This window comes from Canis lupus, chromosome 11, assembly GCF_048164855.1.
Source record: "Canis lupus baileyi chromosome 11, mCanLup2.hap1, whole genome shotgun sequence".
Classification (NCBI taxonomy): domain Eukaryota; kingdom Metazoa; phylum Chordata; class Mammalia; order Carnivora; family Canidae; genus Canis; species Canis lupus.
In genome coordinates this window covers 37,554,973-37,582,323 of record NC_132848.1, presented here as the reverse complement: position 1 = coordinate 37,582,323, position 27,351 = coordinate 37,554,973, and the positions used below count along the sequence as shown (strand labels likewise).

The 27,351-nt window shown below is 48.2% G+C and overlaps 1 protein-coding gene across 2 annotated transcripts in view; it reads right to left on the bottom strand.

The window, feature by feature from the left end:
- The window catches only part of EDAR (ectodysplasin A receptor), a 94,636-nt gene extending 73,434 nt beyond the window's left edge, over window positions 1-21,202 (bottom strand). For both annotated transcript variants that reach the window (XM_072844316.1, XM_072844317.1), the window contains exon 1: window positions 20,921-21,202. The gene's annotated coding sequence lies outside the window, so the exon portion shown is untranslated. The remainder of the gene's footprint in view (window positions 1-20,920) is intronic.
- Between the last annotated feature and the right edge of the window lie 6,149 nt (window positions 21,203-27,351).

Below are 27,351 nucleotides of genomic sequence, written 5' to 3'. Positions count from 1 at the left end.
CTTGGTGTCCATTGACAGATTAATGGATAAAGAAGATGTGGTCTTTGTATACAATGGAATATTACTCAGCCATTAGAAACGACAAATACCCACCATTTGCTTTGACGTGGATGGAACTGGAGGGTATTATGCTGAGTGAAATGAGTCAATAGGAGAAGGACAAACATTATATGGCCTAATTCATTTGAGGAATATAAAAATTAGTGAAAGGGAATAAAAGGAAAGGAGAGAAAATGAGTGAAAATATCAGTGAGGGTGACAAAACATGAGAGACACCTATCTCTGGGAAACAAACAAGGGGTAGTAGAAAGGTAGGTGGGTGGGGGTTTGGGGTGACTAGGTGATGGGCACTGAGGGGGGCACTTGGTGGGATGAGCACTGGGTGTTATGCTAAATGTTGGCAAATTGAACTCCGATAAAAAAAAAAGTTAGAAACCTTCTAAAACAAAAACAAAAACAAAAAACAAAACAGAATCCCATATCCCCGAAGCCCCCAGCCTGGGAAACCCTGGACAATCCCATGCAACCCCATCACTGTGCCAGGGGCTGCACACAGGCCAGCTCATTTGATTTTCACAGAGCAGCCTGAGAAAGGTGCTGTTACTGATCTCGCTTTACAGACGAGGTAACTGGGGCTCAGAGAGGCTAAGTAACGTATCTAAGGTCATAATAACCAGCAAGCGACAGATGGGGAATGTTAATCCATTCCAGGTAACCCTTAGCACGGCCACTGCTCCATCTCCTGAGTGCAGGTGGGCTGGTGAGCACGTCACTCCACTCTGGCATGTGGGTGCATACCACCTCCAAGTGGGCCACCAGGTTAGCATTTTCTACGGATCAGAAGCCAGAACCTGTTGTGTCCTCCAAGGGTGGTCTTGCAGACCTGCTACAGCAGTATCACCCAGGAACTTGTGAGAAGTGTGGACTCTCTGCCCTCCTGGACCTATAATAAATTGAAATCTGCATTTCAATTAGATGTCAGGTGATTCAGATACACTGGAATACCTGAGGAGGAAACGGATTCGCACACAGGTCTCCAAGCTTATTTTGGTTGCACATCCCTAATGGTGACTGAGTAAGCATCATCTACATGTGACATGCTGCTGTACCTATTATACTAAGATACTATCCACTTTTTAAATATAGATACAGAAAATAAAAGCATGAGGGTAAGGTGGAAAAAGCAATATTTATTTGCTAATGGTGCAACACTCCTTATGGTTGTTTAACTTGGAAAACAGGGCTGTAGCTTTCCATGTTAGTAACGAGCAGGTTTCTCTGAGCTGCAAGAGAATGAAGAGCATATAAAGTCCCTGTGGCTCCTTGGGAGCTGCAGCCAGGACAGTGAGGACCATTGTGTCATCAGCCCTCTGGGTCCTGACCTCCCTGCTCCTGCTGCAGGCTGGGGGAGGAGCTTTGGGAGGGCGGCACCTTGAGCTTCCCGTCCACAGTCCCCTGGTAATAGCCAAGGGGCTTTCTCTTGTTCCTCACTGTAGAGGGAAAGAGAGCTGGCATCTCCTTCCACTGCTGTACAGAGAGGGCTTATTCCCTTCACCCCCAGGTCACCCTGGGCTAAAGCCGGACCCTGATCGAAGAACCAACAGTTGCAAATAACACAACCTGGAAGGGCGGAGCGGCCCACTGTCACCTGGCGCTGCCCAGGATGACTTGACTCCTCAGGGGAGGGTACTGGGTGGGGCTTTGCTCCCCACTGTTTATACCGTAGAAGAGTCACAGTTTTAGCTCCTCGACAATGAGATTCCCCATGATGAACACACAGCTGCCCTTATGGCTCCTTGTCTCAGGCATCCGGCACCGTCGGTGATAAATGAGCCCGCAGGACATTTATGGCTCCCGGGCCAAAGACCAACGCCCGAGACTGACTCTGTTTGCTGGGTGTCCTTCCTCCTTCACTTCCGCTCTTCTCTCTGCCCTGGTCCCTCCCATCCGCTACCCCATCTTCTAAAAAAGATACCTAGTGAGATTTTGCCTTTCCAAGACCTCCTTTGCAATTACCCATTTTCCCCTTGGTCTTGTTTTTGCTGCTATTGATTTGTACGACTCATGGATGTGACAGCTGAAGACAGATTGGCTCACACCTCCACCGAGAAGAGTCTGCAAACTCATGATCTGTGCATTTGTCAAATGTTTGCTGGGCCAGGAACTGTGTTAGGCCCCCGACAGGAGGCAGGTCACCCCCTGCGATCCGGTGCGGAGGTCCATAGACGATTATTCAGTTCAGTGAGGACTATGAGGTGGGGTGATTCTGTTTCAATTTGGCCCTTTATCCCATTTCTCAGACTAATTTTTGACTAAGTTCAGGAATTTTACCTTGAGTCATTTCAAGAAATTTATTAAGTACCTAATAAATGCACAGTACCATTTCAGTGCTGAAAGAAATACAAAAGAAGTGAAAAATGAGTAAGCCACAGTCCCTCAGGCCTCACCATGGAAAGACAGTCAGAAACATGTAAAAAACTGAAATAACAATGCCTTGTAGAATGTGATTAAGAGCAAAAGAACAGCCGAGAGCAAGCTGTGAGGGATCCAAAGAGGGTGAAAGAAACAGCAGCCAGGGAAGCTTCAAGGCGAAGTCAGCGTTTGATGCGGGTCACAGAGATGCTAGAGCCGGTTAAACACAAAAGGAGCAAAGCAGGGGAGTTGCTCACAGAGGCTCGTGTCAAAGCTGAGGCTGGGCTTGGGGGGCAAGGCGCAGGACCCTGTGCTTCCCCGTGGGGTGGGCGGCACCTGGCCGCATCACGGTGACCTGGGCCGTCAGCCCCCAGGAGCAGGAGCTTGCCCTGCAGCACCTCGTGGCTCCAGCCTAGCGCTGGCACGGAGGGTGTCACAGGAGCCCGTCGGAGCTGCAGACTCAGCCCCCACCTCCCCGAGTCCCAGTCTCATTTCACAGGACCCCAGTGGTGCCCATTAGGCTGACAAGTACCACCATGAACCTCCGGTTATAAAATAAATAAGTCGCGGAGGTGAAAACTCCAGCACAGTGAATGTAGTCAATAATATCATAATAATGTTGTAAGGTGACAGATGGTAGCCACGAGTACGCTGGCTTACCATGGGGGACACTGCATAATGCACAGCAATGTCGGATCACTATGTTGCACACCTGAAACTAATATAACACTGTACGTCAACTATACTGCAATAAAAAAAACCCAAAAAACTGAAAAGTACTTGGTTGGGATGTGAGGAGTCAGGCTATGTGACAGGGGAAAGGAAATATTTCAGGACCATTAATCTGTTAATGGAAGAGAACCTGGAAGCCAGAGTATAACTAGGAGTCTGTTTCAGTACCTGAGGAGGGGCCCGGTGTTGTTCCAGACTTCTCAAAGTGTGGGAGAGGGCAAGGCACCATGTGGATGCGCCTGGACTGGCCTCTGGGAGCTGGGAGGCTGAGTGAGTGTGGTCAGCCCACACACAACAGAGTCCGGGAGTCACTGGACACATGCTAAGGGAAGACACATGCTAAGGGAAGACACATCAAGGAAGAGGAGGGCTTCTGCTAAGAACTGAGGTTAACAGAAAACCCATGAGAGAGAAAGAAGAAAAACTAGAACAATGGTTACTTGCAGCTTTCATTAAGAGAAATTTTACTAAAATTTCTGTAAGCCTAGAATTTCACACCATTAACATAAATTCAGGAAACACATTTTAATTTGTTATTGGTGCCAACAAAAGCAAGCTCACTAAACAATAAAAGCATCTTGGGAATAGACTACAAGGCTGAACAAATACAAATAATAGATTTGCTAATTCTTTTCTTTCCCTGTGGAAAGAACTACCGTTCAACTAAACAAACTAACTCGTGAAAGGCTTCCATGGATCACAGAAGGACCTGGACTTTCTGCTCGCCACCTGTGTAGCTGCTGGAGAAATGGGAATGAGGTCGTGCTGGTGATGGTCCAGGCAGGGGTCAGTGGGTCACCTGGGATACTCTTCACCATCTCATACTCAATTTCTGGTACATCCCATTTGGGCCACATATTGGGCACTTAGGTCTTGGGGTGCTGTTTACATTTTCACGCTGTGTCTTCCTCTCTAACTAGATTCTTTGCTCTTTGGGGATGGGGATTATCCTTGTACCTCCGCACCTTTCTCCCAGCAACTAGAAACTTGCTATTCATAGGGTAGTCCTTGGAATGCACTGTATTACCTGGGAGTTTGTTAGAAATGTGGAATCTGAGGCCTCACTGCAGACCCACAGTATCAGAATGTGCATCCTAACCAGATCCCCAGGTGATTCACAGGTCCATCAGAGTCCAAGGTTATAACTCTAGAGCAACAGTCCTCTGCTCTGCCTGCACAGTGGCATCACTGAGGGAGATTTTAAGACTGTGGAGCTCCTGGGTTCCTCCCTGGACCACTTAAAGCTGAATTTCTTGGGTGGGTTCCAGGCACCTGCATTTTTTAGAAGCTCCCCACGTATTTCAGCGTAAAGACAGGAATCAAGAAGAGAGCTAGACCCAGAGTAAGGATGGAGTAAATGTTCAGTCAATGAATACACAGAATGAATGAACATAGGGCATGAGGGCCGAGGGCAGGCCCTGAGCCATCTGGTCAACTCTCTGATTTTATGGAAGAAACTGAAGCCTATGGATTCGAAGTAATTTGCCCAAGGCCATGTAGTAGTCAGGGGCAAGCTAGTGTTAGAGACCAGCTGTGCTGGCTTCAAATGCATCCACAACCTGACACTGCCTAACTCCCCTCTTTGTGAGTACGGACTCATCTTGGTGGCTCACTGCTAACCATCAGAAACAGCAGAAGTTACCGGGCACTCCTGTGAGGCTTGGTCATCAGAGGTACAGCAGCCTCCTGCCTGCTCGCATTGGGTGGCGCAGCTACCACATCATGGGGACACTCAAGCAGCCCATGGAGAGGCTCACATGGCCAGGAAGTGGGCCCTGCTGCTGGTGGCCACGCAGGAGAGCCTCCCCACCTGTGGATCCCCCGCCTCCATCACGTCTTCAAGTGGTGTGGCCCCGAGACTCTGGTCCTCTCCCTGAGCCTGGCCTCCAAAGCTATGTGAGGTGGCAAAGGTCTTTGTCTGAAGCTGCTTGTTCTGCTTCACTGCGTGTCCTCTGCTGCATCTGCCACGCCCCGGTGTGCTGAATGAACATCCACATGGCTGTCCCACAGGTTCGGTTCCAACAGAACTTACATAGACGGGCTGACCCCGGTTCTCTAGAAGCTTCAGGTTTAAAGCAGACAATGACAATGAAATCTAAACACAGAGGCAGGCAGGGCCCGACACGGTGCAGTCACCCAGCCTGAGCCCGCACAGTCATGCTGAGGTCCCCACTCCTTTCTGGAGGCCCCTCAGGCATCCACCCTGCCCCTCTGGCTGGCTTCAGTGACCACATTGAGCCACTGCCAGGCTGCAGGAGTGCGGGGGGCAGGGCTGGGGCGGCTTTGGAGAGCAGAGGCACAACGTTGGTTCAGGCAGGTGTGCCCTGAATGCTCAGGGTGGGCAGAACCAGCATCTGAACAGGGTGCGTGGATTTTCCCCACTCCGCCCGACTTGTGGCCTCGGCTGTGATTTCACAGCAGTGGGAACTGGTCTGGCTAATTTGAAAAGCAAACAAACAACACCCAGCTGATCTATTAATGACCAGACAATGGCCGGTGGCCCAGAAACTAAACACTGAGACTCAGAGAGGGTGTGAGAAAAGGTGGTGGCCACAAGGCTGCTTGCTGCTGCTGTGCAGGTGCCTCTTCCTCCACCTATACCCCTCCACCTCCCTTGGCGAGCGAGATCTTCCCCTGTGCTGTCGTGAACTTCCTAAGCTGGGCATGCCCAGAACACTGTGATTGAGCATTTCCCAGGAGGGTGCTTCACCAGGTATTCATAATGCCACCTCCCTGCCCTGAGTGAAAATAGGCCACTGGACGTTGGGATGGTTCCTCCCAGCGGGGGCCAGAGGAGGGTGCAGACAGCATCGGGCAGCCCGGTCCCCACTGCAGCTCAGACAGGGATGCCCAGAAGCTACTAGAGCCCGAGGATGCCCTGGGCCCAAACCCTGGCAGTGAGCACAGCCCCTGACTCTGCCCTGTGCTAGAACAGTTACAGCCTGAAAGCAGTGGCTTCTAGACCCATGTGCCTTTCTCCCTCTACTTGCCAAGGTACTGACGGTCTCTGGGGGGAAATGAGGAATGCATTTTCCAGGAAGCCAGCTGGGGAGTCCCGGGCTACCCTCATAACATGGCTTGTTCACCATGGATTGTAAACATTGCAAACTGCTTGGCTTGCAGCCACGCTTGACTTTCCATCTCCTGGTAAGAAAAACATATCAGAATTCGCAAAGGCCCTTTAACCCTGAGCTCTTTTGGAAACCCTGCTGGCCTCCACTTTTATGAAAATAGCTTAATGACTTTTCCTGGGGTTTAAGATCAGGCCCCAGGATATTTTCAGCACAAAGTTCTTACCCATCATCAACTAAATATGGAGCTGTAGGCCTCAGCTTTGTTCACAAAAGGCTCAACATTCCACCTCTAGGAGACCTAAGACCTTCCTGTCCATTCATTTTTCAAATACGAATAATAAAAATGAAAGATGCCAGGGGCACCTGGGTGGCTCAGTTGGTTAAGCATCTACCATCAGCTCAGGTCGTGATCCCGGGGTCTTGGGAGTCCGTCTGCATTGGGCTCCCTGCTCAGCGGGGAGCTTGCGTCTCCCTCTCCCTCTGTTTCTTCCCCTGCTGGTGCTCTCTCTCTATCTCTCTCAAATAAATAAAATCTTTAAAAAACAAACAAGCATAAAATGAAAAGTGTCACATATTCATGGTGGATTATGGGTTAGATACAGAAGTACCCTCTTATTAAGGTACCATTCTTAAACCACAAAGAGTAGACATAACCCAACTGGCAAAGGTGGAATTCTACCTTTCAGCACTTGCGCTGTGCCACTAGGCAGGCACAGAAAATGTGCGGCTTGTAGGATTCTGCTGGAGATTCAAAAGCCCTGAAAGCAGTCACCCCGTCATCCCCAGACAATTCAGGCAGCCATCGTGCAGCCCCCCGCACGAGGACCACCTTTCCGGTTGGCTTGGAGAACCAGAACTCAGCACTGAATTTGCTTTTCTGAGTCCCCCACTAAGTGCAAGGACACTGTCTACAGGGATTAAGCAGAGTTTGGGGGCAGGAGACAGGGAAGCACCCTGAGCCAGCACTCCAGGAGCTGTAACGTTCCCAAAGCCTGAGGGGCAAAGTAGGGAGACTGGGTTTGAACCCAGGGATGGGCCTTACACTAGCCTAACACGTTATCACCACTGATGAGCCCACACTAGTATGTGATAGGCGGCTCACATCCGTACTTTATTCAGACGTCTCTAGTTTTGCCCTCATGTCCTTCTTCTGTTCCAGGATGACACCCCAGACACCACATCACAGCATGTTTACTCTCCATGGCTCCCCCAGGCTGTGATGGTTTCTCAGACTCTCACTGCTTTTGATGACTTGGACACTTTAAGGAGGGCCAGTCAGGTGTTGTATAGGAAGTCCCTTAATTGAGGGGTTTGTTAGATGTTTTCCTCAAGGTCAGACTGGGGTTATGGGTTTTACGGAGGAAGATCACAGAGGTAAAGCATCCTCTTCATCACATCCGTTCGGGTGTATGGACTGTTAACATCATGTATCACTGTTGATACTGACCTGGAGCACCTGCCAGGCCTTTCCACTCAAAAGAAATTTTTCTGCCTCCACACTGTCCTTTTTGGACTCTTAGTGATGAGAGTCCACTCCTAAGGGCGGGGGAGGGAGTTATGTCCCAGCTCTTTGAGAGGGGAGTGTCCACATAATGTATTTCAAATTCTTCTGAATGACAGATTTGTCTCTTAATCTCTATTAATTCAATCATTTATTTCTATGGCTATTTATTTTAGATGCATGGATATTTATTTTAAATTTTGGATTATAATCCAACACGATTTTCCTGCTTAAATTATTCCAGCTTGCCCTTCTCTACTTTCTTGGCACTAGAGGATGCTCCAGGCTTATTTTTATTTTATTTTTCTGCCCCAACCCTGTGATGAACCCTCTCTCCCAGGAATTCTGATACCATTTGAGAATGGCATTAGAAATGTGGATCTGGGATGCCTGGGTGGCTCAGTGGTTGAGCATCTGCTTCAGGCTCAGGTCATGATCCTGGGGTCCTGGGATCGAATCCCACATTGGGCTCCCTGCATGGAGCTTGCTTCCCCCTCTGCCTGTGTCTCTGTCTCTCTGTGTCTCTCATGAATAAATAAATAAAATCTTAAAAAAAAAAAAAAAAAGAAATGTGGATCCGGGTGTGGGGCAAGGTGAGGAGATACCTGAGGATGCCTGTTGCCTCTCAGTGCAGGAAAGAACCAGCTCGCCACTATGCAGGTGACTATGCTATGACAGCAAGTCTGAGATGGTGCCCTGAGGATGCTGGTAGCCCGCCAGCGGCCAGCCCCTGCGTGTCTCCAGAAAGGATACCTGAAATGTCCTGGGCTGCTCGCCAAGAGCTCTGCCTTCACGGCTCATCAGTGTTACCTCAGAGGTCCATGGCCTCCTGTCATTGGCTCTCCGAGGATCTTGCCCTTTTTGAGTATTCTTTAAGTAAAAAAATGATTCCAGGTTATTATGAAGGACTTGGCACATCTGAAAGTCCCAGTACTGCTTCCTCAACCTCAAGACACACATTTACCCATTTACCTTCTCATTAAGAGTCTTCGTTATTTCCATTGCTGAAAAAGTCTGTAAGACTCTAATGAATACAAGACTTTCGAAACTGACAGCAGCAACGGGCTCTAGCATCTGTGAAAGCCCAGTAGCTTTCTGGGCCTTAGCACAACTCCCGCTGAGAGGGAAAAACCATTTGTGTTTCCTTTTCTTGCTCAATCTCTCATTCATACATACTAATCACTTTCTAAGCCCTCACTAAATGCAAGACATGATACTGCATGATGGATTAGGGTCCTATAGCATATGTGTATTCTTATCTATAGACAGGATTCGTGGCATCTATGGATATAGATGAGACCCTTCAAGGAGCCTATTTCTTTTTTTTTAAATAATAAATTTATTTTTTATTGGTGTTCAATTTGCCAACATACGGAATAACACCCAGTGCTCATCCCGTCAAGTGCCCCCCTCAGTGCCCGTCACCCATTCACCCCCACCCCCCGCCCTCCTCCCCTTCCACCACCCCTAGTTCGTTTCCCAGAGTTAGGAGTCTTTATGTTCTGTCTCCCTTTCTGATATTTCCTACCCATTTCTTCTCCCTTCCCTTCTCTTCCCTTTCACTGTTATTTATATTCCCCAAATGAATGAGAACATACAATGTTTGTCCTTCTCCGATTGACTTACTTCACTCAGCATAATACCCTCCAGTTCCATCCATGTTGAAGCAAATGGTGGGTATTTGTCGTTTCTAATGGCTGAGGAATATTCCATTGTATACATAAACCACATCTTTATCCATTCATCTTTCGATGGACACCGAGGCAAGGAGCCTATTTCTAATAGAAGACCTCCAACCAACCTACCCCGACAGAATTGGGCTGCAGGCATTTCTTCTTCTGATAAAGGGTGTCCACACAGGGAAGTGCCAGGGCAGGAAGACAACCCGCTCTGGGCAAGCATGAGTCCTGCCTCTGGGTAAGGCCTGCTGGGGCGCTGCCTTCATTTAGAAACCTCTTTTAGAAACCCATCTTTGGCCTTTGAAGTACAAAAGGGTCCAGGCAGGGTACAGAGTAGTGTTTTAAGGGGTAAATACACCCTCTAGGCCTAGAACACCCCATTGTATCTCTTTGGCTCCCAATAACCACCATCTTACTAGGTGGCCAGGCCTTTCGTTAAGTCTAATTAAATACAAGAAGCTCATTAAAAAAAGTTCATCAAAAATATTGAAATTGGCAGGTTCTGGGTGTCTTTACAAAACTCCATGTTTAAAATAATTTTGAAGACTCAGAATTTCACAATGTATTTCTAAAAAGTAGGCCTCCAGGGGATCTTCATGTTTATAGAACACACAGATCTCTCCTCCTAATAGTTGTGAGGCTGACAGCACTAAGAGAAACAAACATGTTTTGTGTTGTTTCTTTGTGTTTAATAGTGATTTTTATAAATCATAAATTTTAACCATTAAAATATTAAAACTAAACTTGTTAGCATCTGAGATGCAGTGAGGCATGGTCAGAGGAAACGGGTTTTGAAGCAAAAGGAACACCAGCCAGTGCCCGACACCGAAGGTTTCAGTATGTTCACAGTCTATCAGTAAAGCCAGAGAAAAGACTCAGAAAAATTCATTCTGAAAGCAGAAGGGCATCAACGAATTTGTTAGCACAGCTGTGAATTTGGTTAAATTAAACCCAACATGAGAATAATCCACACAGAGAACAGAAGGAAGCAGCTAATGTAAACTCAGATGAATATAATTGGAAAGTTTTCCAAAAGGAAACTATTAACCCTCAAGAGTTTCCAGTGGGCGGGGCGAGGGTGCACACAAGGAGCAGATGGTCCATTTCCAGGGAGGGCTCAGGTGTCTACCTAGGAAGCAGAGAAGTGCCAGCTTCAAAGGTGTTTGGTGTTGTAGAAAAGGAGATTCACCTAAACCACAGATACTAAACCACCCAGTGAGGCTGAGGTCCTCCCTCCTGTCCTCTCTCTACCTTTCTTCATCACGCTTCCCAAGTCTCTAACTCATACTTAAGGAACAGACCTTTCTTGCTGTGAGTTAAGGGAGAATCTGTATCTTAGACTCCAGATGTGCAGGAAGTAAAGGTATCATCCAGTTGGGGAAACTGAGAGCCAGCTTTGCTACCTCCATCTGGTGAGCCTCAGTCCCTCCAACAAGCTCCTTTGCTGGCACCCACACCAGGCTGCTTCTGCCCCTCACTCTTCCACACCTCAGCCTGGTCCAGGTCTCGTTCTGAGTTATTCTGATTGTTGAATCACACACACACACACACACACACACACACACACACACACACACACACCATGTGGTACTCCAGCTGAGGAGGGTGCCAGGGGCTGGGGAGCAGTGATTGTAAATCCTGATGCAGGGACTGCACAGTTCGGTGGCACTATTTATCCCAAACAGGGTGACTGAGGAATGGGAGAAGGAAAGGATGGGGAAGGAGGCCCAGGCAATGGGCCTGGCAAAGCTGCTGAGACCTGGACACCGCACCCACCCAGGGTTAGATGAATTATGGCAAGAACTGAAGATCCAGCGGCGGCCTCTGGCCGATTGGAGGCAACAGCCACCAACCCATGAAAGGACAGTTCGGCGGGTTTGGGGAGGCAAAGCTGTGGTCCCCTTAGTGCTGCTCTCAGTGGATGACTGGCCCCGTGAACGAAGTTCCTTCACCTTGACCATCTGTGTTTCCTGATGGGTCCCTAAGTCGGCTGTGAGGGCAGCATTCGGGGAGGCAGAGTGGCCCATGTGCCCTTGGGGTGGGGCTGGTGGGAGGGGGCTGCAGCCCCCCAACTGTGACAGAGCGTGGTACCTTGCCCCCCATGACTGCTGTGTGTGTGTGCGTGTGTGACAGTGCACACACCTGTGCGGAGCAGCGCAGCTGCTGTGAGATTGCACGGGGTGGGGAGGGAGGAAGGGGTATGGGCAGGGGGCACTTGCTGCTTTGGAGCTCCTCGCCTGAAATTCAGCTGAGGCTACGCCTCCTACTTGTTCTTTAACCTCCGCTCATTCCATCCTCTCCTCTCCATCCTCTCCTCTACGTGCTCCACTGATTTCACATTGAGCTCCAGGGGAGAGTCCCAGGAAGTCTCCTGAGAGTCACATCCCAACAGCGCAGCAGGGCAGGGCAGGGTGAACACTGCCTTGTGAAGCTGTCAAGAGCAAGGGAGGAAATCCCCATCCCCAGGTACACAGGCACACCTGCCTCTGGTCTCAGCAGCGATCCACGTTTCTAAATGAGATTCTAAACTTGATTGCCCACCACGTTCTAGGCTCACTTACGTATGATGATCCCTAAGTTACACTGTGTGTCTAGTGAGTCATCTCATGATCAGCGCCAAAAACAGGAGTTTGGAGGTGGGAGCCGCTCTTTTATTCTGAGCCGGGCCAGGGAGGGTTTCTGTGATCAGGTGACTTGTTAGCAGAGACCTGGATCCTGGGGAAGAATATTCTGGGCAGAAGGAATTGTGGCTTGTGTGAGGAGCAGCAGGAAAGCCAGTGTGGTCCAAGTGCAGTCCAGGTGTTACGGGCAGGGAGCAAGCAGACAGCATGCTTGCCTAGCCTCTGTGTAGCTGCCCCTTATTGCAGGGCTCCAGGGGTATTCTGGATCCTAGCCAAATCGATAGGTTGTCCCAGGGAAAGATGGACACCTCAGATGGACTTGACCTTCACCAAACCACTGTGAATGACTCATAAGCCAAGGTCTAGCTGATGTATTAAATTCAGCCCACGAGTGTGTGCAGAGCACTGATGTCCTGTTCTCAGAGCTTGGCCTGCCTCACCTCACTTAAATCTGTGCAATGATCCCACAAGCTGAGTACTGTTGTCCTTTGTCAGGTAACCGACAGATGTTACCCAGCAATGACTGTCCACAGTTCCGTCACTAGCACATGGAGAAGCCGGACTGGGGCCCATGTCTGACGGATGCTGGAGGCTGCACTCCAGCCCACACTTCCACACAGCCCCTGTGTTCAGCTCCTGTGGTGTGTCCACTGCAGTCTGACCCCAACAGGACACATCCAGCCCAATATCAGAGAAGAAAGGCCTCGGAAGTTGAAGTGGATCTGGCTTGTGTTGGCTCTCATGCAGTTCTGACACTGACATTGTGAGGACAGTGGCTGCGTGGTTGGCTCTTGGCCTTGGCGGATGGAAAGAGAGACTCTATTTTCTGCTCTGACTCCCAGCATCCTGCTGCCCCAAATAATATATCTACAGGCTCCAGGACCAGCCAACAGGGGTATGAGGAGTGCCTGGGTGGCTCAGTTCATTGAGCAGCTGGCTCTTGATTTTGGTTCAGCTCATGATCTCAGGGTCATGAGATCGAGCCCCACATCAGGCTGGGTGTAGAGTCTGTTTGGGATTCTCTTTTTGTCTTTCTCCACCACTCTCTCTCTCTTAAAAAAAAAAAAAAGGATCTGGGAGACTCAGAGATGAGTCTAGATATCTGCCTAGGTAAGAAGTTATACCCTACCCCTGAAAGGGTTATGATAAAAAGTTAAATTTCAATCTAATTTGCAACAGCCCACCCCAGACCTGATCTCTGAAGGAGTCCATGGAAAAGACACCAAGTTGAGGTCTGTGAACCTCGGCTGAAATGCTGCCATTTGTCAGTAGCAAGCTCTTGGGGAAGTCACTTCACCTCTCTGAGCTTTGACTCACACATTTGTGACACCGTGATAATTTCTGCTTCACAGAATCGTTACACAGATTGAATGAAATGCAAATGTGAAGGTCATAAGTGTTCCATACAGGTTCTTTTATATAAACATTTACTGAGTATCTACTATGTGAGGCACAGATGTGCCACGTGCTAGGGATTAGAAGGGTGCTCCCATGGAGATGTGCTCCTGGCCTCAGAGAGCACCACTCAGTGCAACACCGGAGACACACTGAACACATGATTACAGTGCAATATTGTTTATTTCTATGTCTTATATGAATCTTTCTGTTTGTGTGTGAATATGTGGCTTTCTTTTGAGCCCTATGAGCCCTAAGAACAGGGGCTGGGTCTTCCATTTCTTTTAGATCGTCTTTCAAAACCTCGAGCAAAATTTGTAGGCTGTTATTCTATGGCAAATGCAGTGGCCTCTCTAATTTAACAAGGAAAACCTCCAGGGAGGCCCTTGAAAAGTGTTGCTCAGGCCACAGGGGTAAACAAGAAGGATGCCCTCCCAAACCCCACATCCTCCTGCCTAGAACCCAGTGGGATGAGCGGGAAGATGCTCAGCCCCATGGAGACCTGCACCTCCAGAGGCCCCTGCTTTCGTTTAATTGATGCAGAAGGCAAACAGCTGGCTCCTCAGAGATCCAGGGACATTGCATTTGTCAGTGTCTCAATTCTGTTTATTCTGTAAACATGAGGGAGCTCCACATTCTACTATTCTTAGTTTTGCAATCCTTGCAAAATAAATATTTGCCTTCAAAAGCAACGACTGTGATAATCATCAGGGTAATATTCTCAAGCGCTGCTTCCCTCACACACGCCAATTGCAGAAGTCAAGTTGGAGAGCTGTGTGTGGTCTGTTTGGATAATGAATTTCATGTGGAAGCCTTACGTTGGAAACCAACTGGCAGCGATGGTGGTGGAAGTCCAGTCTCTGGGTTTTTAGACTTGATTCAAAACCAAGTGTCTCAAGTCACTGGCATGTCCCTGTCTTGGTTTCTTCTGTCCATACAATGAGGAGAGAAATTGCTTAAATGAGTGCTAGAGGGGGACCAAGGCATTTGCTCACATCACAGTGGCTGTAGGAAGAGTTGGCCCCTGCCAGAGGCCACCAGGATAGATCACACATCTGTTGCGCGTTACGTATCTTAAGGATGGGTCTCTGTCTCCCAATCTCTGAGAATGAGCTAAGCTCTTCTAATTTAAATGATACTTACTGAAGATTTTATCACCCAGGAAGGACTCCATCAAGCAGAAAACCACTCTGCAAACCTACTGATGCACACTTGCCTTGTGCCATTTACAAGTGCCGCCCTGCCCAGCTGCCCAGCCCCTGCTTTGTAGGGATGCTGGATTTCTGGGGAGGGTGGAGTGTCCAGCAGCCATATCCCCAAAGTGTCCATTCTAATGTATTTTCTTCATTATGGACAGGAAGATTTAGGAACAGCCATTTCTAGCCATTATTAAGGACTAAATCTTAAAGAAAATGAAACTTGAAAGCCCTCGGAAATGCTTTGAAGAAAGTTCAGTGCATCTCAGTATTCTCAAGGATCATGGTTTTTCTAGGACAGAGGTAACATTTGTTTTACAAGAACAAAAAGCCTCAATCAAAATATTAAACCATAAAACCATATTTGCCAGGTAAACAAAGTCAGCCAAAGCAAAAGATGTGTGCATCCCATCTGACCGTCCTCTGTGGTCTAGGGCTCGCTGTACATCAGGAGCCCAGCCAGATGCCAAGCCCAGAGCGCACCCCACCTCTGGCCTCCTGACCCATCCCTGCGCTCTCAGTGCCCTGGGCTTCCCTGCCACAGGATCGCTCCCTCTAGGCTGGCCTCCCATCCTGATGCTTCTCCATAGTTCTGTCACTTGGAAGGAAATCAAACCTGCCAGGTGCTGCTGAGCTACCTGCTGACCAGGCTGAGCGGCCAGGGTTCTCCCTAGCTCCGGGGGCTGTGCACAATGCACAGATAGCTGTGGCATGCCAAACCTGCTGTGATATCCATCTCTCCATTGGATCCCTAACAGCACGCCTGGAAGAGAGGCTTCATGACTCGGGGTCAGGGCGCGGGGCTGCATGAGCAGAGCCCAGCTCCATGCTCCCCAATGCCAGGAAGTGCCTGTCCCTCTCTCCAGATGACAAACAGGGTGAGCGGAACTGGCTTGGGCTGTCTGCATGCAGGAGGATCACGTCGGGTGCACAGGGCCGGAGGCAACGTGGGACTCCATAAGATGTTCTGGGCTTTCTTTTCGAGTTGGAGACATTAAAAACTGTAAGCATGTGTTTCTAGTTGGAATCTTTAAAACTTTTCTCAGAAAAGACCCCTTTGTCATTTGTTAATTGCAGAGGGAACAGATTATGGGTTGAAAGGGATCATTCCACCATCCTTCCAGCTTCTCCTGCTGTCTGCCCTCCTGTCTGCCCTGCTGCCCACCCTACTGTCTGTCCTGCTGCCTGCCTTGCTGTCTGCCCTGCTGTCTACACATTAGCTAGACCAGTCCTCTCAGGAAGAGAACACCTGGAGACCTGACTCATGGCAGGTGGGGGTGGGTTTCACAACATAACAAATGGCCTGTGGTGGGCACTGAGGGTCCTCGAGTGGTATGGGGCATGAATACTCATGATTGACTTCAGCCCAAGTTAGTACATGGTTTCCTTTGCCTTCCCACCGCCTGCACTGAAAGCCCAGACTTCTCAGCACAGCCTCTAGCCTGGCATGCTCTGGCTCCTGGCTCTCTCCTCCCATCTCCTGCTCTTCCTATATTTCCCTCTGTTGTAGCCACAGCACCTTCCTGCTGGTGCTGGCATGTCTTGAGTTCATCCGCATCCTGGGGCCTCCCCCTCCCTTGAGTCCCCTCCCTTACTTCACTCAGGGTTTCACTCAGATAACATGCTCTCAAGGGGCCCCCTCCCCCAGTGTTTTCTGTCTGCTTCCTCTGCTTATTTGTTTCTTCATGGCATTGGATTCACCCAGAACTACATCTGTATCACTGTGTGATGGCTTCCTTTTCCACACTAGGATGTAAGCTCCACGAAACAGGGACATCTCATGTCCTCACCCACGAATGGTACCACTGCATCACTATGTCCCCTCAAAGTATCCACCATGGAGCAGGTGCTCAGAAAAGATTTGCTGAATGAACGTATATTAAAACCAACATAAAATCCTACCTTCATCTCTCTTCTGTGCCTGACATTTAAGAAATATGGAACTGGGAATATGGCAAGACAGCAAGATTGAAACTTCAAGAGAAAAGATTTGGTAATGATCGGACAGCTGTCAAATCTGTGACCCTCCCCGCCCAGCCCACCATTTTTCATCTGTAGTCTAGATCTACTTGTCTTTCTTCATCTCCTAAGAAAGCACCTTTTGTCAGGATTAGAGTGCTGTTGGCAGAATTATCTCCCTATTATTTTCAAGAGACTAATATCTTATTTCAGTATTTGGGCTCACCTTTTAGTTGCTTGTATACAACCACTGAATGGTATCTTTTAACAATATCAGTCTTAAGGGATCTAGAAATACCACAGCTGAGCTTGCCTCCCATGCACCTCAGGCCTTGCAACTACTCGTAATGACATGAGTGTGGCTATTCCTCCTCTGTTTGCTGATTCTATTGGGACTCACAAGCCAAGGCACCTTCCAGCCACGTGCTGAGCACAGTCAGATTTACTGTCCTGGGAAGTGACTGGGGATGATATAAGCTTGGTGGGTGGCACAGCTGTGGCTATCAACACAAATGCATTTCCCTACGCAAGGCTCATTACCACCCATCTGCTTTCCACAGTGATCTGATTTGTCAGAAGTGGCCTTTAACTATACAGGAAACTGAATGCAGAGCTCTGGGCATTACTGGAGGAGGCCTGGGCACAGGAGGCCAGCTTCCGGCATCACTAGTTTGTGTCTGTTCCCCCGTGTAGCCAGTGTGTTTGACATCTGTGGGCACCCACCCTTGAAGAAATAACACGTATCTCTGCACTCAGAGAGGGTAGCTTTGCGAACTGGAATTTGTTTGCTTGTTCACTTAGGCAGTCCCTTGCTCCCCAGTTTGTGATCAGGACAACTGGTCACCTTTCTTAGAAGGATCTCATTCATTCATTCATTGGACATACAGCTGACCTAAGAACAACGTGGGGGTTAGGAGGGCCAACCCCTGAGCACTCAAAACTCCACAAAGAACTTTCGACTTCCCTAAAACTTAACTACTAATAGCCTACCGTTGACCAGAAGCTTTCCCAATAACACAAGCAGTTGATTAACAAATATTTTGTATATTATTTGTATTATATACTGCGTTCTTACAATAAAGTAAGCTAGAGAAAAGAAAATGTTATTAAGAAAGTCCTAAGGAAGAAAAAACACATCTATAGTACTGTACTGTATTTATAAAGAAATCTGCATATAAGTGGAACCACATAGTACAAACCTGTGTTGCTCAAGGGTCAACTGCACTTTCACTGAGTTCCCACTATGTGCTATGGAAGGCACCTTGGACTGCAGGATCCCTTGTTTACCAGCAAATGAACGGCCCACCCTGATGCTGAGATCCTTTGATTGCACAGGTTACCCACCCTGGGCACTGCTCTGTGATGACCTCAAGACAGATAACGGTGAAAAAGTAGAGTCTAGTTTCTTTCTTTCTTTCTTTCTTTTTTTTTTTTTTATGATAGTCACACAGAGAGAGAGAGGCAGAGACATAGGCAGAGGGAGAAGCAGGATCCATGCACCGGGAACCCGACATGGGATTCGATCCCGGGTCTCCAGGATCGCGCCCTGGGCCAAAGGCAGGCGCTAAACCGCTGCGCCACCCAGGGATCCCAGTCTAGTTTCATTTGTACTAGCAGAGGCCAAGAAATCGTTGGGATGCCTGAACCCCAAAAGCCATTTGGAAATTTCTCTTGGTTCCTGAGATCACCTACATTCGACTCTGCACCAGAAACGAACAGCAACTTTGTATTTCCCACCACTATATTTCCCATACTATAAGCTTTCATGGGGACGGCTCACAGGAATGGAGGGGAGATTGCTTCCTCCTGAGCCCTGCCTCTGATGAGGACGGCGGCCAGCAAACAGTGGGGTATGAGGGTTGGGCTCCTCAAAAGGCAGAAGTTTGCTCTCACTACCCTCAGTTCTAGCGGGCGGCTGTCCCAGAACCACTGCCACACATCCTAACAGAGGCAAGAGTGTCCGCCGCAGAGGCAGGGGACAGAGGTTCTGGTGGCGGCCCTCCTAATCACAAGTTACACAGCATGATGCCCTGAGCTACTGTTGGCATGGTGGTCATTACTGGCCATATGGGGTTGGGCAGGCCATTTAGCTTTTCTAAGGTTCCATTTCCTTGTTTGGAAAGTAGGGAAGAAATGCATGAAAATACTTGCAAAGTGGTCAAGAAATGTAAGGCAAAGGTTAAACGATGGCACATCAGTTTATCTTCTCTTCTTCACTCTATGGGAAAATAATAATTGGAGATTGAATCAAAGTCCTGCCCCAAGATAGGAATTCAGGATGGACTGTATCACCCCCTGTGATGGGCACCACTCTGAGACAGGGCTGGGGCCTCAGTTTCCTAATTGACCTAATGTGCTAAGTGAGTGTAATATAAATTAATTAATGATCCTGCTGGGGGGTGGAATCAGCTAGGCAGAGCCTCAAACAGCATCAAAGAGGTGAGCAGGCAGGTGTCCTCCGGGATAATTGAGCAAACCAGGGTCTGGAGGAAAGCTGCTGGAAGGCGTGCAGGCAGGACACTGGGCAGGCTGGGAAGGGAAGGCGATGGGAGAAGCTGAGCACCAGGATGGCCTGCCAAATGCCATCCTATTCATAGCTCCTGTGTTTGACTTTCAAATTTACTTGAGTCTTTGCCACTGGGTTCCTGGGCAATTCCTTGAGAATGAACTTCATCTTTTAGAAACCACTAAACTCACTCACCCAGATAGAGAAGGGTGACTAGGTGACCTGGCTTCCACCTGTGCTCGTTTGGGACCTAAGGAACTTGGATGAGAAGATACTCCTCAGCTAAAAGAGTCAATTTGGTTTGTACTGTGTGAAATAGGGGGTAAGACCAGGTCTGTCTTCACATCCCTGAGCAAACACTGGGCTGCTGCCTATGGCAGGTGCTCTGCTGGGTATGGGGACATGCTGATGCTTAAGAAAGGGTGAGCCCCTGACACTTCTGAGCTTTGCAAATATGTATCTTCAACAAAATGGAAATCCTGTTTACTTCTAGAAATCAGGTAATGGCCAGAGAGTAAGAATCAAACATTTCAAGGAAATTTTATTTATTTTTTCCTCCCAAAGCCATGTGCTTCCAGGATTGCCCTTCTGCTGTATGCTCACAAATTAATATTCCCAGGTACAGCCTGGCTCACTGAAGGATGAGGAGGAGGCACAGCAGAGGCCCCTGCTGACCCAGCCCAGAGCAGGGCCCCAATCCTCTCTCTGCTGGGCAATCGCCAAGACAAATGCCACCCAACTCCGATGAGGATCTCTCTTTTTGATGGACTTTGTCAAAAAGTAACTTTAAATGGCCATACCTTTGAAATCTCAGAGCATCAAGTCAGGCAAGAAATAGTCTCTAGGTTAGTTATTTGAATTGATTCCTTTCTCCTTAGTCCCTTATGGCTTTTTACCTTGTTAATATTTTGAATTAGTTGCCATTTCATTCTTAGAGAGTGTCTCAGACATGCAACCTCAGAGCTACAGAGCAGTGGCTAGTTGGACAGCAGAAAAGGTGGGGTCGGGTTCTGCTCTGTCCTCACTCCAGCCTCGTGGTGTCCTGTGTCTCCCACCAAGTCCCAAATGCCCCTACTGACGGGCTTCTGTTCTGCTCCCCTGTCAGTGAGCTCTGGAACCTTAGTGTCTTGACTGCCCCCTTGGGCCCACATCGGCAGCTGCCCTCCTGCTCAGCTGCCCCCTTTCACTCTGCCCTAAGCCCACAAGCCCGCAACACAAGAGCAGTTGTAGGTACAGGATGCTGCAGAATCTGAGCTGGCTCCTGTGCGGGAGCCCAAACCAGTCCGCGATGCGTCAGAGCACTGAGCAGCCTTTTGGCTGGAAAGAAATGCCTCAATCATCAGCAGTACGTACTTCCCCCACTGTGCACCCCAAAACGGATCTCTGAGGCATTGGGTCTCAGGCATGATTCAAAAGTGTACCTGGAAGGTGTCTCGGGTGCCGCAGGTAACTCAGGGGGACGCAGGTATACAGCTAGGTCCCAGCTACTGCTTGCGTTCCCCAGGAGCCGAGCTTGGGGCAAACCTCAGAAATACTTATCATGGTCTCGGAGACACCCGAGGTCTCGGGAGCCAAAATCTGAAAGCCAGCTACACACCTAGGATTTAGCTCACTCACCGAACGTGCAACCAGGAGCAAAATGGGGTTTCTACTGTTTTCCTGAAAACAAAGAAACGATCTCAGACCTGGTAGTGCAGACGCACAGTAATTGGTAAAGCTTGTTCAAACGCAACCCAAAAATGACGCGCATTTCAAAAATGCACTCAGGCCGTTTCTCAGTCATGACACCTCCGTCTCCAACAACTCAAGAGTTCAGAAAACCCGAAGAGAAGGACCAAGGCTTACCTGGAACCTGGACCTGCTGGCGGGTCAGTTTCTAATCCAGGCAGAAGATGGTCTGTGCAGACAGGCGGGCACGGTCCCTTGCGGGGCCACCAGCTTTCACAGGTGGCCTCCGGCAGCGCTTGGAGAAGCAGGTGGCCCGCGTCCCTTGAGGCCGGCCCGGCTGCCCGGGGCAGGGCTCCTCGGCGCTGCCCGCCCCTCTTTCCTCCTGTTCCAAAAGGCAGTTCGGGAACTGCTCCTGGACTGCTGCGTCCCGTCTGCGAGTGTGCGGCGTCCCGCAGGGCGGCCTTCCCTCCGGCAGACTCACCTGCACCATCTAGAGGCCTTTCCCAGCACTGAGAGGCCGGCACCCGCCCCGAGGGTCACCCCTCCGCAGCACCCCTGACACGCGCACCTGGCTCCTGACGTCCTACCCTGAAACACACCACTTGGAAATTGTAGAATCAGCGATTTCTATTTAAAGAGCGGGAACCTTGCTTCTACCGGGCCCACCCAGCCTCTGGGGAGTGGAGGGCCAAACAGACTAAATCAGCATTAGATTCCACGGACCAAGACTTGGTCACCCAAGGACCCCCTACTGCGCTGGCCTCAGGCCTGGGAGCTGCTGCATCATTCTGGGCCATATTCCTATGTCAGTGCACATCCTGTCCTTCTCCCTCCTCCCTGCACAGCGACAGCAGGCTCTGACCCCAGATCTCTCCCCTCTCCCCTGACACTAAAATGGCCATATGCCCCACAAACCTCCACATACCAGCCTGCACCCCATCACACCCCACATACCTGCCAGGACCCCAATACACCCCAGGTACCTGCCAGGACCCCATCACATCCCACATACCTGCATGGACTCCATCACACCCCACGTACCCACCTGGACCCGGTCGTACCCCACGTACCCACCTGGACCCCGTCACATTCCAGAGAGCTCTATATCTCTTGTGTAACTCCACATTTCTCTCTTATAAATAAGTATAAAGAGGACTCCAGCCGCCTCTATTTTGACCTCAGTCTCCACTTCCTAATTTATTAAGTTCTTTCCAGTTTCTCTCTTAACTCAGGCAGAAGACCCGTGGGTGAAGCACCCCTGACAGGAACTGAAACTACCCCTCAGGCACTAAGGACTGCCCTGAGCCAGCCAGACCCTAACGACTGACCCTGCAGCAGGTGGGCGGTGACCTTTACTTCCCATCTGCATATACCCACCATCCTTTGTCCCACATTTTCCAGACATACACCTGGACGTATTTTTAGCACTTTGGAGATGGTCTTTAAGACATTAGTGAGCGGTCTTCCTGTGTTGGCTTTTTTGTTTCACCACCACTCCTGTCTCTGTCTTTGGATTTTGTCAGTGGTAAGTGACTGAGCCTGCTCTTTTTGGGAGCCCCTGCACCCCTGTGCCCTAGTTACCAGTAGATAATCAGGAACACGTCTGAAACACAAACATTTTGAAAGGACATTGCCTTTTAGCATTTGTCCATTTTTTCTCACATGTTAAATGATTAGGAAAAAACCGACCTTTACTATCATTATTAAATATTTTATTTATTTATTCATGAGAGATACAGAGAGAGGCAGAAACATAGGCAGATGGAGACGCAGGCTCCATGCAGGGAACCCGATGTGGGACTTGATCCCAGAACCCCAGGATCATGACCTGAGCCAAGGGCAGATGCTCAATCACTGAGCCCCACAGGCATCCCTATTATTTTTTTAATTTAAATTCAATTAGCCAACATATAGTAGTACATCATTAGTCTCAGATATAGTTTTCAATAATTTATCAGTCGCATATAACACCCAGCACTCATCACATCACATGCCCTCCTTAATGCCCATCACCCAGTTACCCCATCCCCCTGCCCATCTCCCCTCCAGCTACCCTCAGTTTGTTTCCCAGAGTTAAACAAATTCTCTGATTTTTCCTCATTCAGTTTTCCCTTCCTCCCTTATAATCTCTTTCACTATTTCTTATATTCCCCGTATGAATGAAATGCTATAATTGTCTGTCTCTGATGGAGTTATCTCACTCAGCATCATACCCTCCAGTTCTGTCCACATCAAAACCCAGCTTTTACAAGAATATAATAACTTCTCCTGCCCTTCTGTCCCCTGAGCCCACTGACACACAGAGGAATAGAGCAGCAGGTTGAAGTTGGATTTCTACGTTCTCCCTTTCCATCTTGTCCTCTCTGTCCTGGATACATGCAAGTTAATTCACACATGAGAAAGTAAAGAGCTTAAGAGAGACACAGAGACAAAATGTTTGGGACTGGGGTAGGGAGGTTGGGCAGAGCCGTATTTACCCAATTTACTTGACCAATGTCAATGGTTAGTCCAGGTAACATAGGTTCCCAAATGAGAACTTTAACCCAAATGTTCAGATTCAGTTATTTATATGCCCACACTGATGGCTTGTGGTAAATTGAAATCACTAAAAATTATTGAGTTAGGAACCTGGAAAATGAAAAGGAAATAAGTATCCTGTGTATAATTTTGACTTTTTAGCTTGGTCATTTTGATAAGTGTGTTTGAGGATAGAGATTATCTTACATACAACTTTGTTTCTAATAGAAATTATTATTTTTTTATGTTTATTTTTTAAAAATTTTTATTGGAGTTCAATTTACCAACATTTAGCATAACACCCAGTGCTCATCCTGCCAAGTGCCCCCCTCAGTGCCCATCACCCAGGCACCCCAACCCCCCACCCACCTCCCCTTCCACTACCCCTTGTTTGTTTCCCAGAGTTAGGTGTCTCTCATGTTTTGTCACCCTCACAGATATTTTCACTCATTTTCTCTCCTTCCCCTTTATTCCCTTTCACTAATTTTTATATTCCCCAAATGAATGAGACTCTAATGGAAATTAAATGGAGACTTTAAATTTACTAGAGAAGGACACTGATATTGCCAAAAGTTAGAAAGAAAGGTGGAAAAATCAGAACAGGTGCTGAATATGGATGACGTAGCAGACCCCCCCCAAGTGTTTTTCCTTCTTTTGAAAAATCCAAAACTTTATGCTATCAAGAAAGGATGTAGATGCTTACACATGAAATGGTCACAGTCATCATACTTATTCAGCTGATTAAGAATGAAACAAGAGACATTATTGATTATCTTCATCATTTAAGGCCTCAGGGCTTTGAAAATACGTGATTTTCTGTTTTGCACATTTTCTAAAAGACTGAGGTAGAAATGGCAAAAGGTTATCAATAGTATTTCTTTAAATAAGAACATGAATCAAGATTGCAGACCATGGTTGGGTGAGTGGGGTCTCTTGGGGCGTGTAATTTAGAACACGTGCTTGATCACCCCAGTAGAACCTTGCTGGGCCTGTTGTGCTCTGTCACCGAGCGAGCACAGATGCAGCAGGGGACCCAGTGGACCCTCTGCTGGTGCAGGCAGGTGCCAGCTCTCAGCACCTCGGAGCCGCGGCTTTATGAGTGCTCGCAGAGATTCAGGAGGACTCCCATGCCTGTAGCAAACAGTCACGCACTGGTGGGAATGATCTAATAGACCAGATAATTAACCAGCGAAGCCAATTTGAGTCATATTCTGGTCATCACTGGGTGATGATGGTTGGGTGAGCTGGAAAGAAGACTCCTGATATCCACACGTTCTGTCAGGATAGCATTCTTTACATGTAGCAATGTGTTCAGGCATCATTTATTCATTCAGCAAGTGCATGATGCACCCCTAAGGAGCCAGGCTCTACTTGAGATGCCTAGATGCCACGATGAAAGAGACAGTCAAACTCTGACCTCAAGACAGTGTTGTTTCTGAAAGTGATAAGTAGGTGAGGGGGTGCAGGATGCTTGGGCTGTGTGGGTGGAGGCCACTACTGTCTGCTGATGACAGTTTCCTGCTGTCTAATTACTGTCTGGTAAAGCATTTCATCAGACCAGAAGGCTATTTCCAGCTGTTCACCCCAACCCTGAACTGCCTTTACCTGTAACAAGTGGCCACGGCAAGTAGACTTCTGGTTACCTATAAAGTCTGCCTCGGAGTTACTTCTGGGAAATTATTGTTCTCAAATCACAGGAAGCTAGTATTTCATGACATTTAATATGCCCATAGTAGGTGCTCAGTAAACAAAGTTGTTCCGAATAAAATGACCACAGCTCTGTCTATGGTGTGGAATCTGTAGCTTCAAATCTGTCTTAGAACTAGAGCAGACTTAGAATTCTTTTCCCAGAGAACCCAGTCCCTGCCCTTGTGATACTGAGGATGCCAGAGTCCTCAGGTCCATCCTGGCCCAGTGCCTCCCCTTTCTCTACAAAAGGCAAGACCCCACTCCTGCTAGGGGTCAACACACCAGTTCTGCCCTCCTGAGAGCATGAGCTAGCTAGTTTTTAAAGCACCATCTCAGGCTCCTTGCTGCCTATGCCTATTACAGCTCCATCAGCAGAAGAAACAGGGATAAAATACTTGTGATTTAAACTCCTACGATGTCTTCCCGAGAGTGCAAACCCTGTGGAGGGCCTTCGTTTGCCAACAGATGTTCAAAATATCCAAATGGAGTGAAGTGGTATAAAGGAGGCAAGCCAGCAGTTGAGTTGGAGAGTGAGCCCGTGTGAGGGTAGTGCTGTGGCTAACAAGGGGGTGAGGGCTGCTCATTCTGCCAGGGAGGAGGAAGTTTTGCAGAGTCTTGCAGAGGAAAGGTGTTTTGGGTAAAAAGAACAGATTGTGCACAGGCCCTGGCTGTAAAAGCCGAGCATAACCGAAGAAACGGACAGAAGCCATGTGACCAAAAGCAGGAGGCTGCTAAGGATGCTGAGCTGGACTCGGGGATGGTGGTACGGACCACAGCCCAGTAAAGGTGTTTGGATTTTATTTCAAGTGATAAGACATCATGATTTGAAGACATTGCAATGTTATTTCAGGAGAGAAAAGGCCTCTAACTGCTAGCGTCAAAAAGAAATCCACAGCCCCAAACAGAGTCACTTACGCTAGGCCTTGTCGCCCAGCTGAGGCTCAATACCTCAGCTAACTGCAGTTTCCACCTCCCCCAGAGATACAGTCTTATCTGGTCAGCCAGGAATCTTCTGGGGGCTTTCCCCACCCCCAAAGGAAGATTACATCATCTGCAATGATAAGACCTCTGGTGTTCCTGGCCAGGGAAAGTGACTTGCTGGGAACAGTCCTTTAGTTTCTTCTGTTGATTCCATCTGGTCCCACCCTCCTCCCCAGAAAACCCTGCCATTTTTGTACAACTCCTGGGGTTATCCGTCTACCTGCTCAATGGGATGCTGCCTTCATGAATTGCTTCATCAGGCCAATTCGATCTTCAAATTTGCTCAGCTGGATTTTGTCGTTGTTGTTTTAACACCAGCTGAGTGAGGAAGGTGAGCATCGGAGTCTGGGGTGCACACGCCAGCCCCTGGGTCTTCTGTAAACCAGTCCTGGGGGATGAAGGGCTGAGTGAGTGGTGAGCAAAAGCCTGGGTGCTCTGTCCTCTCCCAGTGCAAAATAAGACACGCCAACTCCAGGTCAGAGGCAGAGCAAACGAGTGGGGCTTCTGACAGATTTTAGCTCTTCCGAGAATGAGGCTCTGCATCTGGTTATCTAACTTTGCCATACTCAACATCCTGCTGCTAATTAAAGAAACAAAAGTCTGGCTTTCCTTTACTACGTGTCTGCCCAAGACTCCTACCCTGGAAACTGTTTTTGAAAACAGTCACCTGGATTTGGAACACTCGGCTGTCAGGAATGATTCTGGTCACACAGAGAAAGTACCATCATGAACCCTCTGCCATGGATGGAGGGCACACCTGGGCAGATGGTGCAGGCGAGAGCTCCCAGGCTGGGTGGCCCCCACCTGCCCTTGTTACATAAGCAGTAAAAGTATAATTGAAATTTATCCTCACCCAGAATGACTTTGGGAGCTTGAACAGGGCAAAGGTTCAAAATACTAAATCTTTTTCATCACCCATAATATTGTCATTTAACTCAACCGTACAGATCAGTACATTTTTCTAATAAAAGAAAACCACAAGAGTATTATAAAACCTATTTGCACCGTACCAGAAAAATTAAAGGGGGTTGGAACTGAGTTTGGAAATATGGAATATTGATGTCTTCATTTAAAAACCAACACATTCATTCTTCCAGTAGATGAGTTCATATTTCTACCATAATTTATGGCTCTGGGGTTAGTGAGTAGTTCATGAGATTATTGTTCCATTATCAATGGATGCTCACAGCAGGAAAATATGAGTCCATAATCTAAACATGTAAAATTATTTATTCATTGGGTTATATTTAATAACATTTATTAATGGAGCTTTATCACATTTATGGGAACATTTTGCAAATGATCTGTGAGGCAAAAGAATAATTAGTTTACAAGGGCTAATGTGTTCCTGGGGGCACATATGATTCTACAGAGTATTTAGTACGTCTGTACTTGTCTCTTACTGTTGATATGAGCTTGCT